Source organism: Jaculus jaculus, chromosome 16 (genome assembly GCF_020740685.1).
Source record: "Jaculus jaculus isolate mJacJac1 chromosome 16, mJacJac1.mat.Y.cur, whole genome shotgun sequence".
NCBI lineage: Eukaryota > Metazoa > Chordata > Mammalia > Rodentia > Dipodidae > Jaculus > Jaculus jaculus.
In genome coordinates, this window is record NC_059117.1 from 5,950,359 (window position 1) to 5,962,498 (window position 12,140).

A 12,140-nucleotide genomic window follows, 5' to 3' on the forward strand; every position below is an offset into this window, starting at 1 on the left:
GAATAAATGTTTGTGAAAAGTACAAAATACATTAATAGGCTTTTGATAATTTGAGAAGTTTTTATTGATAATTTTATACATTTATGTAACTTTTATCATAAGTCCCTCCCATTTCCTTCTCTTGTCTCCGCCGTGCCCTCCTTCCACTGAACCCCTTCTTTCCTGTCTTCTACTTAGATGTCTTTTTTCCCTTGTGTATTTGAGCTTAAATAGGGCTGCCTGGAGCTAGGCGTGGTGGCACACGCTTTAATCCCAGCCCTCAGGAGGCAGAGATAGGAGGATAACCATGAGTTTGAGGCCACCCCGAGACTATAGTGAATTTCAGGTCAGCCTGGCTAGAGTGAGACCCTACCTCAAAAAACCTAAATAAATAAATAGGGCTGCTATCGGGGATTGTTTACCAGAGTATGTGCCGTTTACCAGTGTCCACACCACTATATAAAATATGTCCCACTCCCCCAAGATGAAATAATTGCCAGTAACTTGGCAGGGATGGATGGGGGCCTTGCACCTGTTGCTACCATCCACAACAGAATGTTGATGGGCCTAAAATTGAGAATGACTTGTGCAGCTAATGACTGTCAGTTTTCAGTTAGCTGGTTGATGGTCAAAGAATAACCTAATAGGATTTTTATTGGGTTTGTATTTAATTTTATATCAACTTCAGAAGGGCTAATATAACAAGCTGTGTCTTCTTACTCATGAATATGAAATATTTTCCTTTTCTTTTATTCTTCGTAAAACTCAGTATTTTCTAGGTTTTTTTTTTTCCCTCATGGGACTATAGTATGCATACATAGTATTTTAACACCATAGATGTTAATGCTATTAATTTTCATTGTTTGTGTATTAGAGAGAGAGAGAATGGGTGTTCCAAGGCCTCTAGCTACTGCAAACAAACTTCAGATGCATGTGCCACATTGTGCATCTAGATTTATGTGGGTACTGGGGAAATGAATTTGGGTCCTTTGACTTTGCTGACAAGCACCTTAACTGCTAAGCAATCCCTCCAGCTCAGAAAATATTTTTTAAAAAATTCTGCCAAACTTGAAAATACCCAACAGTGGACACTGCAAGCCTTATATTTGGCCAGCCAGGCCAAATGAGCCAATGGTTGCAGTAGTGGCATGTCTGTTATGGGGGAACCAACCACCCTCTACTTGGACTGGAGGCTCGTTCCTTGGGAGGGAGGAATACCTCCCTGACACTGAAAACCTACAACAGGGGTACTCATGAGCCCTAGAGGTGTAATGTCTGCTGATATCTAGTTAAATGCATATACTATGCTTATCAAACTGCCCAGTAAGCACTTTTCTCTTAATTTTCATACCCTTATTTTAATGCTACTCTCACTTTTGGTAGAGAACCTTCTCTTTTCAGATGGCAATGACCTTGGGATGACCCAGAGGGCACCATGGTGCTGAGAAGTGACAGAGGAGCACTCAGCACTGAAATATCTCAAGCACACCTTCCATTGGCTCAGGGTCCATTGTGGAAGAGGTGGCAGAAAGAATGTAATTGCCAAAGAAAGGGTAGGACTCCTTACAGTGTGTTCCTCCAGACACAAAATGGCCTGGATGACCTCACAGTGCCTGACAGTACCTACACAAGACCCTCATAATAGGAGAAAAAGATGATGACATCAGAATAAAAGACTGATTGAGAGGGGGAGGGGATATGATGGAGAGTAGAGTTTCGAAGGGGAAAGTGGGAGGAGGTAGGGAATTACCATGGGATATTGTTTACAATTATGGATGTTATCAATAAAAAACATTAAAAATAAAAATCCTACCAAACTCAGGAGATTATAAAAATCTTGATAAAATCAAAATTTAAAAAGATTAATAAAGTCTTGATAAATTTACAATGTACATATATTTTGAATCTAATAGTCTTGTAACATTATTTACAATAAAATAGGTTAGCTGTTAGCAATTGTACTAATAGCAAAATCAGCCCATTTCAACCTTGACATGATACATGCATATTCCCTATCTACAGATGCCTAGAAATCCTGGAAACATCCCTACATCATGCCAACTCTAAAATTCATCTTTTAAACTTACAATTTAATTGTGCTGCACAAAAAGCAGTGTCAGAAATATTCAGAGCACTTAAACCATTATGACCTCATTTTCTATTACCTTTAACTATTAAAAACAAAACTGTGGGCTGGAGAGATGGCTTAGTGGTTAAGCGCTTGCCTGTGAAGCCTAAGGACCCCGGTTCAAGGCTCACTTTCCCAGGTCCCACGTTAGCCAGATGCACAAAGGGGCGCACGCGTCTGGAGTTCGTTTGCAGAGGCTGGAAGCCCTGGCACGCCCATTCTCTCTCTCTCCCTCTATCTGTCTTTCTCTCTGTCTGTCGCTCTCCAATAAAAAATTTAAAAAAATAAAAATTAAATATAAAAAAACAAAACTGTGAAGCCTAAGGACCCCAGTTCAAGGCTCCATTCCCCAGGACCCACGATTCCCCAGGATCCATGTAAGTCAGATGCACAAGGGGGAGCACGCATCTGGAGTTCGTTTGCAGTGGCTGGAGGCCCTGGCGCACCCATTCTCAATTTGTCTGCCTGTTTCCCTCTCTGTCTGTCACTCTCAAATAAATAAATAAAAATTAAAAAATAAATAAATAAATAAAACTTAAACTTCTATACTGTTTTAGAAGAAAATACATTATTGAAAAGGAATGAGTTACCGATACACACAAGAATGAGGATGGATAGCAAAACCATGCTGGACTGAGCATGGTGGAGGCAGATGAAGGCAGGAGCGTCTGAAACTCAGGGCCTGGGCTGCCTAGCAATACCTTGTTGCAAAACCCACCAAGGTGAGAGCCTAACCCCCTGTGCCAGGGTGATGGAGGTAGACACTGAGGATACTTCAGATGCCTTAAAGCAGAAATCTAGAACCTGCTGAGAGCTCAACACTAAAGTAAACTTAAAACACACTCACTACAGCTCAGGGAATTTTGTGGAAGAGGGTTCTGGAAGAATGTCAGAGCCACAGGGTGGGAGGGGACATACAAAGGCATTGCACACCCTCACCCCTTATAATGACTGCTGCTCTCACAACTCCTAACCCACAACTCCATGGTGAATCCCAGCATCCCATAAGAAGGGCCCTTGGTGGAGTGGAGCCGGGAGGAGGAAAAGTATGGTACCAACATGTGATGTGTCCATACAAAGTTTCTACTCAATAAAAAAATAATAAGTAGGTCTGATCATCTGCCTCTTGTTTTCAAAATGCTTCATGAAGTTGTTTGCACAGAGTCAAGTTCTCACATCTCCTACGGGTGACTCCCTCCCATCCCAAGCCTGCCACACCTACCCTCGTCGACCTGCGCCTCCACCAGGGCACAAGGCCCGGAGACAGTGGCCTGCCTTCCATAGCACGCTGGTCCTCACATGGCATGGCTTTTCTCTTCACAGGGTGTTCATGCGCCCCTGGGCCGTCAGCTGCTCCCGAAATGGTTCTCTGTGGTTTCTCTAGGACAGAGCTCCTCCTTTACTATGACTGGACCTGTAGGAGGGAAGCCCTTTCTTTCTGGGGGAACTAATTGTGAAACATACCACGTGGGCCACTGACATATTGTGAGATGTGCGCGGTGTTGAGAGCAGCCGCTCGCCACAGCCGCACGCTTTCGGCGGCCCTAGGGATTGAACCAAGAATCTCCTGCATGCCCGGCAAGGGCTCTACCCCTGAGCCCTGTCCCCAGCCCTTTTCATTTTTTGGTGTTTTCAAGGTGGGGTTAGGCCCTGGAATTCACTAGATAGTTCAGGCTGCTCTGGAACTCATAGCAATCCTACCTTGGCCTTCCAAGTGCTGTTGGCTGACCCAAAGGGAGCGTGGACCCAGACAGCTAATCTTTCCTGAGCGATTTCTGTGGCGAGTGGCTGCTTCCAACACTGCACACATCTAATATCTCAGCAGCCCATGTAGTGTGTGATGCCATTCATTCCCTCAGTGTGTGTCACAGAGTCTACCAGTCACCACACAGGAAGACAAGTGAGTCCTGGGAGGGTTAAAGAGCCCTCAGAGCCACATAACCAATGACATTGGATCTGCAGTTCAGCTAAGGAAACTGGCAGGGCCCTACTGACCAACTCCAGTTCCATAAGGGTGAAGTCTATCAAACGGAGGTTGAACTCTAACCGGAAAACCCACCCATCCCTGTGGTTCTGTACTCCCATCCCTTTGATGGGAATGAGAGGCCAAGTTATATTCCGATCTAAATCATCCCTTGAGCCACCTACATCACAGAGACCCGGCCAGCGCTGCAAGAAGATGAAGCATGAGTGGAGAGAATGCCTTGCTCTGCTGGGGACACACTTGCCTTCTGGATCAAGTGAGAGTGCTGTAGCTGAGGAGCAGTGCTGGACATGGCGATGGGGGAGCTGAGCTGGGCACGGCCAAGGGGCTCCAGAAACAGATTGAAATCAGCCGCCTCTTTGCCAGTAGAAACACAAACAGACCTTACATGCCTTGACTAGTGACAGTAATTACAAGCCGCAATTCAGGGACTTGGCAGCTTCACCGTCTGCTTTTATTTTTGTCTCTTGCCAGTGTCCCTTACTCAAGGTCCCCTTCTCTACTGGCTCAACACCAGAGAATGCAGGACAAGTTTTCCCACCTGGTGAGCCCTTCGGCCTCCTCTTCCTCCTCCTCTTTGTTTATATAATCTCAGAAGTCTCTTGCATGCCCTGAAGAAAGCCGAGCTTGCTTGGCAAGTCTTTTATTCAACTTTATTTGACTAGGTGTTCCCTCCAGCCAGTGGAATGGGAGGACTGGCTTCCAAAAGAGTCTTCTCCTTCCCTAATCCAAAAACATTTTATTTACTTATTTATTTTTAAAGATTTTATTTTTATCTATTTATTTATTACAGACAGAGAGAGGTAGGGAAGGAGAGAGAGAGAGAGAATGGGCACGCCAAGGCCTCTAGCCACTGCAAACGAACCCCCCCTTTGTGCATCTGGCTAACATGGAACCTGGAACAGGGGTCCTTAGGCTTTGCAGGCATGTGCCCCAACCGCTAAGCCATCTCTCCAGACCTATTAATATATATGTGTGTGTGTATATATATATATATATATATATATATTGAGGTAGGGTCTCACTGTGGTCCAGGCTGACCTGGAATTAACTATGTAGTCTCAGGGTGACCTCGAACTCACAGTGATCCTCCTACCTCTGCTTCCCGAGTGCTGAGATTAAAGGTGTGTGCCATCACGCCCGGTCCTATTTATATGTTTTTTTTATTATTATTATTATCTGAGAGAGAGATACAGAAATAGGCAGGTAGAGAGAGAGAGAGAGAGAGAGAGAGAGAGAGAGAGAGAGAGAGAGAGAGAATGGGCATTCCAGAACCTCTAGCCACTGCAAATGAACTTCAGATGCATCACCACCTTGTACATCTGGCTTACGTGGGCCCTGGGGAGTCAAACCTGGGTCCTTTGACTTTGCAGGCAAGCTCCTTAACCACTAAGCCATCTCTCCAGCCCTATTTATATGTTTTTAAACCTACTCCAGACACATATACACCCTGTACGCCTGGCTTTGTGATGGTACTGGGGAGTCGAACCTGGGTTCTTTGGCTTTGCTTTCAAACACTTAATCACTGAGTGATTAATAGTCACACAAAGGGACAGCCCCCCACCAGCAACAACTGGTGAAAAGAAACACGTTTTCCCAGAGACTTTCCCATCCTGCTTCCTGAAGAATTAAAAACAAGTGACATGTGTTTATTATTGTAAGACCTTAATACGTTTGTAAGGCTTTTGCATGGGTGAAACCAACAGAGAAAGGAGAGAAGAGGCCAAGGCCCTCCAATGACAGGGCTCCTTCTGGAGCCAACAGCAACGTCCTCTTGAGGGTGGCCCACACCCAAGACTGCTGACCCTCTCTCACTCCAGGCCCAACAGCAAGCATTTGGCCCCACCATCTTGACAGAGAGAACTTGTCAGTGTGCGCCAACTGCAGTGAAGCCAGGGAGCACAGGCACTTGTCTCAGTCCCACTGGCAAACGGGAAGCTCATCCTTCTGTGGCAATAGCAGTCGTGGTCACCAGAGGACGGGCTAGACCTGTCACTGCCTTCTCTCGTGTTATGAAAAATGTCCCACCCTTTCTTCATTATGACTTTCAAGTTGGGTGGACTTAACAGACACAGAGCTCCACCCTGGCCTAAATTCTTGTCCCCTAAAGACCAGGATGTAACCGAGCACAGCACTTGGGCCTCAGAATCATTTCTCCTGTTGGCCATTTAACCACTACTCACACAAACCTGGCCTTTTTGGAAAGCTGTAATATACTTGGCCATAAACTAGAGTAACGTGACCTGGGAAAGGCTCTTTAATTGTCAGGCTGAAAATGGTCAGAGCTTCTTCAAAGGATGCATTAATCAGATACTGCTTGACCTGAAGAGAGCTTAAAAGGACAGGACAGCAGAACTGAGGTACATAGAGCTTACCACAGTCCTAACTTCCAAAGCCAGCTGAGACACGAAGGGAAAAATGCACCGGGAAGAAGAGAGAACATCACTCTTTTGTGGAGTGACAGTCATAAGGAACTTCTGAGGACCAGGAGAAGCCCACCGCTCCCCAGCGACCGGGAATAGGTTCTCAGGGGAGGCTTTGAAACCCAGTTCTGAACGTGGCACTGCAAGCCGCAGCGGGGAGAGGTGGTTCTTCAGAGTGAAGTGCTGAGTGCTGGCACCAGGAGAAGGGATGCTTGCTGGGCACAATCTGCAGATGGCAGCCCGCTGAGTCAGACCAGCCCACTCAAAGGAGCGAGCCCTGGCGAAGCCTGCAAGAGAGTCCCAACATGTCCTCACAACCAGAATTTAAGCACATGGTCTGCAACACCCCAGCTTTCGTGGGTGCTCTTAGGAATGTATTCTCACATTTTGTACCAGTTTCCACTCTTTCGTTCAGAACTCACAATGTGGTTTACGACCTTGGCCTTGCCTATAAAGTGGTAGCATTGCTCTAATGCTAGTTACTTTTCTTTTAAAGAGCATATCATTGTCCAAGAGGTAGGAGCAAGGATTGAAGGATAGAAGAGACTAAAAGCCATCAGTTTGCTTTCTCAGAAACATAAATGAACGTGTTTGTGTCTTTACACAATGTCAGGATTTATTGAATGGCAATAAATTCACAAACGACTGTGGTTTCATTCACAGCATAGGATTTATTCTTTAATACTTTCAGTATTTACTTATCTGTTGTGTTGTTATTGGTGGTGGTGGTGATGGTGTGTGTGTGTGTGAGAGAGAGAGAGAGATTGGATGCATCAGGGTTCTTGCTGCTTTAAATAAATATTCTTTATGCTGGTGTCTGGAGAGTTGAACCCAGAATGACAGACTTTGCAAACAAACACCTTTTTAAAAAAATTATTTATATTTATATTTATTTATTTGACAGAGAAAGAGGGAGAAAGAGAAAATGGGCACACCAGGGCCTCAGCCACTGCAAACAACTCCAGACGCATGCGCCCCCTTGTGCATCTGGCTAATGTGAGTCCTGGGGAATGGAACCTGGGTCCTTTGGCTTTGCAAGCAAACGCCTTAACCACTAAGCAATCCCTCCAGCCAAAACAAACACCTTTAACAGCTGAGCCATCTCTCCAGCCCCAAAGGTTTTATTTATTTATTTATTATTAATCAGCGGGTTATACTCATATCCCCCCTCCCCTGCTCCCATTCCACTGAGGGCCCTTCTCAGTGGGTGATTGGTACTCACCATGGCATCCTGAAGGCCTCCGTCAGTCTCATTTTGAGGGGAAGACCATGCCTCAGGATATTTGTACTCACTCTGTGCCTCCTAAAATCTTTCCTCCCACCCTTCTGTAATGTTCCCTGAGCCTTGGCTTGCATGTTAGAAGTCTAAAATAGTGTTGAGCTCCCTTCAGCCTCTGGATTTCTGCTTCGATGACTTTTGAGTGACTACAGTGTCTGTCACCGTCTCTCTGGGGTCGGTTGTCTTGTCCGGCTAGCAGTTAGAACAGCAGTCACGTTTAAGGTACCATTCTGCCTATAATGTCTTCTGGACCCCAGCAGATGTAGAGGTGACTCACCTTGTGGTAGGCAGTTGCCTATCTTTTCTTGTCATACTGATGGACAGATGGATCTTGAATCTCCCCACTATTCTTTTTTTTTTTGGTTTTATGAGGTAGGGTCTCACTTTAGCTCAGGCTGACCTGGAATTCTCTATGTAGCCTCAGGGTGGCCTAGAACTCACGGCAATACTCCTACCTCTGCCTCCCAAGTGCTGGGATTAAAGGTGTGCACCACCACGCCCGGCTGTCCCCAGTATTCTTTATCATATGTTAAAAAAGAAGAAGCAGAAAAATCTTCAACCAAGAGTGAGAGTACTTTGGATTAAAGGAAATAAGGAGAATTATTTGAGAGACTTTTTTGTTTTAAATTATTTATTTATTTATTTGTGAGTGACAGACACAGAGAGAAAGACAGATAGAGGGAGAGAGAGAGAATGGGCGCGCCAGGACTTCCAGCCTCTGCAAACGAACTCCAGACACATGCGCCCCCTTGTGCATCTGGCTAACATGGGATCTGGGGAACCGAGCCTCGAACCGGGGTCCTTAGGCTTCACAGGCAAGCGCTTAACCGCTAAGCCATCTCTCCAGCCGAGAGACTTTTTAAAAAAACATATTTTATTTATTTATTTATTTAAGAAAGAAAAAGAGGCAGAGAGAGAGAGAGAATGAGTATGCCAGGCCAGGGCCTCCAGCCACTGCAAATGAACTCCAGCTGCATGTGCCACCTGTGCATCTGGCTTAAGTGGGTCCTGGAGAGTCAAACTGGCATCCTTTGGCTTTGCAGACAAATGCCTTAACCATTAAGCCATCTCTTAAGACTATTTGAGAGATTTTAAAAAATATTTTATTTATTTATTTATTTGCAAACAGAGATACAGACAGAGAGAGACAGACAGACAGAGACAAAGACACAGAAAGAGAGAAAGAGTATGGGCGCACCAGGGCCTCTAGCTATTGCAAACTAATTCCAGATGCATTTGCTGCATTTTGCATCTGGCTTGTGTGGATACTAGGGAATCAAATCCAGGTTGTTAGACTTTGCAGGCAAGCACCTCAACTGATGGGTGAGCCATCAGAACAGCCCTTGAGAGACTTTGTGATGTGCATACTCACTCTTCTCAGCCAAAGAGCAGAGGTGTCTCTCTGGATTGCGTGAGCTTCCTAACCATGGGGTACTGGCTCAGCTGCCCGTACCAGGTGTGCGTTTTCTCTCACTTAGTGGCCTCATACCCCATCTGAGAAGAGTTGGTTCCCACATAAGTCACTGCTACACAAGTGTACACTTTTTACCCAGCTGGTTGATTTCATAGCTTGCAGGATATCCTGCTCGTTCACATTATCCCCTAGCAGTTCTCATGGCCCTCTCCAGTGCTATGAAGACTGGCCAGGAGGGAACTGGCTGCCATCTCATTTCCAGCATGGTCTCTTGATGTCCTGTGACTGCAGCCTGTGGTGTCTTCAGCAATATAGTCTTATCTTTTTAGCTCTGGTGGTTAACCAAGTGCTTTGGCATGGCCTGCATTGTTTTGGGGACCTCATGGGTCTTCCTGACTAATAGTTCACTGTAAGGGTTAACTCAATTCTGGCTTTGGGATTTACCAGTCAAAGCCCATGGTTGTAGGGTTAAACTTTGCCCACCTTCTACAGGGCATTTGTGCCTGGTCAATTTTCCCATAGTCTCTTTTATTAAGGGTTATATCTTATAGATTGTTATCCAGGAGAAAGATTTCTATGGTAATGATTCATGCTGTCATTAGTTTTGTGTAATTCTTCCTCCACCCTTCCCTCTCTTTTCCTTACCTCTCTGAGACGCTTCTGCCCTCTGCATTGTGCCCCCATTTAGCATGTCAGGTGCCCCTCCTCTCACCCCATCTCCATTTCTCTGAGTCTCATTCTAGTTCTACGACTCCTGCTGCTGGTGCTGTGTTCACTCAACCCAAGCCGACCCAAGCTAGGGATTGCACAGGAGGGAGAACGTGCGGCATTCGTCTTTCTGAGCCAGTGGTCACTAAGTTCTTAAGACTGTTGGGATTTTCCCCCAAGTTTATCCATTCTCCTGCAAATATCATTTTACTTTTTCCTTAGTGCTGAGTAGGATCCCACTGTTTGTATGTACCACAAATTCATTATCCACTCATGAATTGATGGGCATCTGGGCTGATTCCAGTTCCTAGCTATTATGAATTGAGCAGCAACAAACATGGCTGAGCAAGTATCTTTGTAGTAAAGGGTGGCGTATTTCGGGTAGATGCCCAGGATTCTTCATTCTGATTTCCACAGTGGTTGCATAAGATTGCTCTCCCACAATCAGTGGATGAGGGTTCCTCTTTTCCAACCACCTTACCAGCATTGGTCGTCATTTGAAGTTTTGATGATTGTCATCCTGCCTGGAGTGAGATGGAATCTCAAAATGATTGCATTTAATTTGTGCTTCCCTGATGACTAAAGAGGCGGAGCAGCTCTCTAAATGCTTTCTGCTGTACTATCTTAAAACACATCTTTCACAACCTTCCCTTCTTCCTGACTATGCTTATCAATTCTTCACCAGCCATAAGAGGAGAACTTGAAAGCCACTGGCTTCAAGAGCTCTAAGCACATCCACAGCCCGGGATGGGGGTGGGGGTTATTGCTCTCAACTACTATAACATATTTTGGAGGTTCCTCCAATATTCAAAGAAGGGTAAGTTATCTAGCTTCTTAAGTGTGCATTCTATTTTCAGGTTACTATAGCACTATATAGTCCTGGAAACTACCACACAAAAACTCTCAGCCAGGTAAAAGTGATTAGCATGGCTGCTGCCCTGTAAAGTCACACTAAGAGTCTGAGTCAATCGCCCAGTGCCTCTGACACTGCAAATGTCAATTCCGTATTGGCTTTGCTTCCTGCTCTGTTCCTGTCTTTTTGAGATGATCTGTTTGCCACATGAGGTCATATAAGCCCGGGAACATCCGCCAGCTACCCAAAGGCTCTCTGGTGGAAGTTCACCACCACAGCCTGAACAAAACCTCTCCCCCCCCCCCCCATGGCCAAGCCTCTCGTCTCGGTGGTGAGCAGGGACAGCTTCTTCCTGGGACCTCAGCTGTGCCCACATTGGAGGCCGTTTCTGTTTTTCCTTGTCTCCCAGGGCCACCCAGATCCCAACTCTGGTCTCTTGGCTGAAAGGGACTTCCTTTTTTTTTGAAAAAAAAAAAAAAAGATTTTGTTTTATTTTTATTTATTTATTAGAGTCAGAGGGAGAGGGGGAGAGATGGGGAGAGAAAGAATGGGCCTGCCAGGGCCTCCAGACACTGCAAATGAACTCCAGAAACATGTGCAACCATGTGCATCTGGCTTACGTGGGACCTGGAGAATCGAACCTGGGTCCTTAGACTTCACAGGCAAATAAATGCCTTACCTGCTAAGCCATTTCTCCAGCCCTGAAAGTGACTTCCTTTTATCTGCTATCTGTTGAACATTCCCACTTTGTCCCAGTTTTCTGCCAATGTCTCCTATCTCTCTGTCACCTGTCCTGGTTTGTCAAATGGGCAAATCCTCCCCACCCCACAGGGAACTAAGCTCATAATTCCATTTAGAGGAATTCCCTCTTTTTGGGACTAAGGGATTTGTCAACCTTTCCCTCTGAGCATACTTGCGTAGAGAATGCCCACCTACCTGGTCAGCCCCCTTTATACTGGGGTGGGCTTTGCCCTCAGGCACAGGTGAATTCTGAGAGAGCTCATTGGTTTGGACTCAGGGGGCTGGCCTCAAAAGGGGCCAGTAAACCTGAGTACAGGGGCTGTGGCTGAGGGATGAATGGATCAGACGCTGAAGTCAGGTTCTGCTGAAGCAGGCAGTGGGGCGTCTTTTTTGATTCCCTCTTTGGGCCCTCCCTTAGCTGACTACCTATAAACGAGAACTGCCTTGCTCAAACATACACACACACACACACACACACACACACACATACACACGAACATACACAGGAAGTGGAGCATGAGAAAACAAGCCCTTCACCTCTACAACCACATAGGGGTCAGGAAAGACCAAGAAATAGGATCGTGGAGGACTTAGGACTTAAAGAAGGTCACTGCATGGCAAGAGAGCAACG